This window comes from Alligator sinensis, unplaced genomic scaffold (assembly GCF_000455745.1).
Source record: "Alligator sinensis unplaced genomic scaffold, ASM45574v1 scaffold665_1, whole genome shotgun sequence".
Taxonomy (NCBI): domain Eukaryota; kingdom Metazoa; phylum Chordata; order Crocodylia; family Alligatoridae; genus Alligator; species Alligator sinensis.
The window spans coordinates 1537302-1543673 of NW_005842034.1; positions in this window are offsets into that span (position 1 = coordinate 1537302).

A 6372-nucleotide genomic window follows, 5' to 3' on the forward strand; every position below is an offset into this window, starting at 1 on the left:
GGGCGGGCATGTGCCCCCCTACCTTACTCCTCTACCAGTCACCTGTGATGATGAGGGAGATAAAGTAGCTCACCAGGATGCCCTGGATAGCCCCATACCCCACCTAGACCACTGTTCTGGCTAAACTGTTTGGTGGTGGATCAGAAGTTGTTGGGGTGGTAAACTTCCAGATGGCAATGGTGACCTGCTTCTCCACAGTCAGGGGTGAGCTTATGCTGATGTCCTGTTGCTCCATGTAGGGGCCAGCTTGTTGATGATGTTCATAAAGGTGGCCTGGTACATGCTGAGTTCTATAGCCACTGCTTATTGTCCCAGGTGCCCACCAGTTGTTGCCAGTCTTGCAGGCCCCTAACTGCTACTCAACAGCATGATGTTGCTCCCACTATACCCTGGACTCAGTGACATCCAGGAGGACCTCAGCTGGCTGATTCCAGGATGCTTGGTGGCCATATGGTTTGGTAAGTGACCCTGCAGGGGATACTAGGTTCCTGGGTCTTAGGCCAGTATGAACATCTGCTGAGTCATCTGAAAATGGGCATAAATAATATTCTAGAGCAAGAGTCACACAAGGTGACAAGAAGGGCACACTGTGGTTGCTGGGTCCCTGGGTCTGTGTTCAGGGGAAGGGAACCATGTCAGGCAGAGAAACTGATGTGTTTCCACTTAACAAGAGTAGGGACTCACTCTGGGTTTTTTCTGGAAGCCTCTGGCCAGGGCAGGAGGGATGGACCACTGTGATGACAAGTTCCTTATGGGGGTGTGTTTCAGACAACTCCTATATTTTATTGTAGACAACACGCACCTTTTTCCTCGAAAAAAAAATTCTGGAAATTGGAGTGCAAAAAGAAAAGTAGGTTCTGCCACTTAGTGTGTAAAACAAAAATAAAATCTGCAGCAATCCACAGGCAACAGCAAAATGAGCAGGCTTACCCTCCAAGCTGCATCTACTCAGTTACTCACTACAAGGAAAGATTTTTTTTTTTTAATTTCATAGTGCCATTAAAAAAAAAAGGTTTTATTCTGGGGTGTGTTGTATGTGGAAAAATATGGTACTCTTGAATGTTATCAAATGACCACTGAAAATACACCCTGTTTAATTTTAGTTACCAGAGACATTCTCTGGCTCTAGAAATCATGCTGTAAGTGTTTTGCTCTTCTGAGTGTTGCTGTTTATTGTGCTTCAGGTTTTAAACTTTTTGAAGTAAAATCACAGTGAATAATGGGTAACAATATTCAAGTCACCATAAGGGAAAGCAATGGAGCCAGACTTCATAAAAATGCCAACAAATGCAAGCTAAGGGTATTTGCAATTTATCTGCTAAGGCTTGAAGCAATCATCCAAAATAGCTTTGTGATTTTACTTTCAAAGCTATTATCTTGAACCTAAATAAGTATCTGTCAATAACTATCACTAGGAGTCTGACCTTTTTTTGACTGAGAAAATCTGCAGTGTTTTGAGAAGGTTGAAATAGTTGTCTGAGACTGCCGTTTTCAACTTAGCAGATGCCCTTGGCTGGCATTTCTTGACTCAGCTCTGAGGTCAACCTACCTGTTATCGCTGTTATGGAGTTTTGTAGAGCTATGCTCAATTGGTAATTGCAACCTACTTCCTCCCATGTTACAGGGAAATGACTTAAGAGGATAAGTGCCAAACTTCAACTTTTTTACAGATAAAAGACCTTATTTTATATTTTAAATGAAGCTTTTAAATATGTTTTCGGAGCTTATTGTTAGCATCATTGTTGTGAGTATGGGATAGATGTCATAGATCACAGCAGATCATATCAATTACAAGTCGTTGTACTACAAGATGGAATGCAGTAAGGCTGAAGAAACCTGCTATACCTCCTCACGTTAGGATATACGATATTCCTCTGACATAACTTAAGGAACCTCGGTTTCTCAATGGATCTCTCGGGATGATATTTTATTACAAAGACGAATCAACAATTAATTAAAAAAATGCAGAGCATATTTTCTTCTCATTTTACTTTGGGTTTTGATTAATCCTCTGCAGAAGCTCTAGTTCAGTCATATGATAGAACCACCAAGAGTAGATAGATGCCTTTGTTACTGTCTGTCAGTCTCAAGGAGTCTTCCTCACTCCCACAAACTTGCTGTCCTGACTGCTTATTGCCTATCAATCAGGATCTAGAAAAACAGCAATAAATATGTGCACAGCAGATCAATTATACTGTGCTCTATGGAACTGTGTAAGCTTCTATGTTGTTATAGCACATATGACCATACAAATGTTTACTCCCAGATAGCTGACCATAATAAAAGTAAATAAGTTTTGTGCAGTTTGTGTATGTGTGTGTGTGTGTGTGTAGGGGCTGGCAAGGAAAATCCTTCCTATCCCAGTTAGGATCTATCAAGTAAATGACTATTGAAAGCAATCCCTGTGCAACTGTTGCCAAGTCCACAGCTATCGTGTCATTGTGATGTTCAGGCAAATGTGTTGAGGCACAAATCTCTGGCACAGATTTGTGCTGCTGCTATTTGAGCTGCTGCAAGCACACATGCCTGCATGTGTGGATGCAGCCCTAGTGACATTGTTGTAGTGACACAACACATCATAACAAAACACATCATTAATATAATTTTCCTTGTGCTCTTCAAGTTATGATAGAACATCCCTGCTTACCTGGGACAGAGCCTGACTCTGAGCTGCCGCTGCCAGCCTTGCCCCTCTTCTGTTTGCTCCAGCACACTGAGGCAGCATGTTGGAGCACCAGGGGCATGTGGCAGTCATAGAGATGCTCTGGCCAGGAGCTAGAGCCTCTCATTGGAGGACCAAAGGCATCTCCTTGGAGAACCCAGCCTCTGGTTGCCTCCAGGCATGCTCCTGGAGTGTGCTCTATACCACTTTTTTCCAGGGTGTTTTCTTTTGATACTGGGATTTCCTGGTATCAAATTTAGAGTCTGCACTGCAAATATGCAGCATGGAGAACATTTTTTTTTGTTCATGGTGTGCTTCCTGCAGCATCTCATACTGCTTTGAGATGCCACAACAGGCACGTGCTCGCTCGTCTGGTTGTGGCCCAGGAGTTTTAAATTAAAAAAACTACTAATATATGCTTAGGAAATTGAATAAAATACTACAATAGCACCATATAAACTGCTATGCTGTTATAGTACATATTACTGGTACATTGTTACATGTAAACTTCCACATTCTTTCTTTTTCTTAATATGCAGAAAGTTTGGTCTTGGGAAGAGAACTGTTTTGTGTTAGTTTTGTCATGTGGACTTCTGTGGGGAGGACAAAATGCAAGCAGCAGAAATATTTGAGTTTTAATTAGATTAAATTTATTGATGTAGAGCTTACATGCTAGGAATCTGACACCTGTGTTCAGCTAGAATTTCTAAAAGAAGCAATTGTTTGAATGCTGCTTGTAGCTGCCTCTGTTCTAGGACATCTGCTTAAAAAGATTTAACTTTTTCTAATGAAATAGACCCAGAATCTGTATCCCTAACTTTTGTTCCACTGGCTATTGGATCTGCAAGACTCTGGACATTTTCTAATTCTATTTGAAATAAAGTGTTACATGTCCCAGTTTTGATTCCTTATGGATGCATTTGCCACCTCTTATGTATAGCTTTATCTTTCCCAACTCAGGGGAACCAAAATAATTCACCGGCTTTTTGGGCCTCGCATTCTTCATATAAGGTGTTCGGTTCTGGGAATATACACAATGTTAACTTTCAAAACGATATTTAGGAATCTGTCAGCATCCTTTAGGTAGATCTGGATAGTATTATTTCTTTTTGATCAGAGTTGCCATTTTACTGACACTTAGAAAAAGTTATGTCTCATGATTTAATTTAAAAACCCACCTCCTTTGAGTTAATTGGAAAAACAGGATGCTTGAAAATATTTGGTAAATTCTAAATTGGAAAATATAGTTAAAATTAATAGTTATATTCTGTATTATCAAATATCCAGCTAGCTAAGTGCAGGAGCACAAGGACAAAATATTACACAGCAAAGAAGGGTGAGGATTTTCAGTGAGTCTGCTTCTCTGTGATAATTATGCACTTGCAAGCCCTTGCCCTTGCTTGGCAACTGAAAGTTAACTACTGGTAGTTTACCTCCCTTAACCAAGGGATAAAAGTCCCTTCCCCTCTTTGCCTTGTCGTAACATATGTGTGTCCATAATCTAGTGCATTTATCCAGATTATTCTATTTTTGCACAAGGCAAATATCCATTAAAATATGTAGCCCTGTGTTTTCTTTTTCTTCTGAATGTCAATTAGTAACACTGAGAAATGAGAACTGTTCTTCATTATTTCAAAGGAATTTTAAAGCCTAATGGTATAAAATCTTAAGAATAACACTTGCAAATACCTTTGACAGGCCAATACACATGCAAAAGTTCAGAGCTACTTAGGTTGTTTCATGTGCCAAGGAGGAGAGAGAAAAAAAAAAGTAAATAGCATAGAACAAAATAAATAAATAAAATGGTCCTGTGACATTTTGCCTCAATTCAGCCATAGTGAATGCAACAGTAGCTTTTACTAGCTACATAAAGGCCACATGTGGTTTTAAAATTTAGATGGAAGAGTAATGAAAATATTCTGACACACAGCACTATAGTAGACTAAATTATGATATATGTAGAGATGATTGATAAGCTGGGTTTTGCTTTCCTCCTTATTTTCATTATTTTTAGGCATATTGTATTAATAAAGGGCAGATAAAACACATTCAATGCTTTCCTTATGTTACTTTTCTATGTAAGCAAGTTCTGTAATTAGCACTGGGACCAGTTATAAAATGCATTAGTGTTATGAATGGTAGAGGAAGCAGTCCATAAGGCAATCTTTTTTTCAGACTGTGGTCTACAATATGAAAAGTTTGAAAATCCCTTTGCTAGTCAGTTAATTACCATATAAGCTTGAAATATGAGCTCTGAAACACCTAGCACACTTTGGGGAGCTGTAAAAATAAATAATAATAGTAATAATTAAAATCACAGAAGTAAAATGATAAGATGATATAGATCATTTTTCCTGCCTGATAGCAATTCCAGGATCAAGATACTAATTCATAAAAGATACACTTGTAACAGAACATCTGGTTCTTTAGCAAATTTCCCTGAGTAGACCTGTTCAATGTGTATGCCTCTGGGATAATTACATTATCTAAAAGCTGAAGGGTTAGTTGACTTGTCTTCCTCAAACATTTATACCATGATCATTTTCTGCTCTTTCTCCCATTACATAATCCATGTATAATAAATATGGCTATATGATGAGATAATATTGTGATAGGGGTATGTAAGTATTTATGTGGCTATAGACTATTTAATGAAACACAGAACTTTGAACTATATGATGCCTTTGCATTGTGGTTTAGATCCTATATTTCTAAATCCAGAAACTATATGGTTGGATGAGGAGTCAACAGATAAATTCAAGGATAAAATGAAAAGTCAAATCACTGTGCATGTGTATACTCCTGGAGTAGCTTCACCATAGAGTAATTTAGTATTAGGGAAACTTTAAGTAAGAAAGAATTAAAAATGACAAATTGGAATTTCTGGTTTGTGCATTCCTTCCAATTGAATGAACAAAAGTTTTATACAATCAATCATACAGTAGCTTTAGAGCTGGACAAGGTGGAGACATAAAAAGATTTACTTAATCCAGTCCATTCCCAGTGAAAATTATTCTGTGCAACATATTTGAGTGCTTATCCTATCTAGATTAGATTTAAAAAATTTAGTCAAAGGCGTTTGTCCTAGGGACACAATTCTTGAGCTTAATGGATGTCAGCGTTCAGAATGTTTCTTGATTTTCAGCCTATTGTTACCTTTTATTAATGTAATGCTATTTGTTGTTCTTCCATTTTCTTTCGGTTAGTGTAGTTCTCTGTGTATGAGCATCCTATCAGGTATTGTTTGTATTGCTGCTGCTGTTGCTGTTGGTACATGCAGCCTGTGTTTCCTTGGAGACTGTCAAATGTCATACCATGTAAGCTGCTATATTGACCACAAACTCAGTTTGGTGGCAAAGAATTAGGCTGGTTTATTACCAACAAAGCACCAGTTCCCTAACCCACTTGTCTAAGACTAGGGACAGATGCTACACATAAACTGGTATAAGTAATTGGAAACGGGTGTAAACTTATAACTGAACAGAAGTTCAGTGCACATAGATTGGTTTCAATGTCTAAAACCAGTTTAAGGTAGACCTGGATGAGATACAGTATCAGACTTAATTGATTTAGCTTAAACTTGTTTATCGAACTTCTGTCCCAGATCCCCTCCCTACACAAGTTAGGTCTCCATCCCTCTGCATCCCAGGATGTATTGTAGCCCTTGCTAACCCCCTTGGCATTGCAGGCTGGGTGGGCTAGCTTCCATT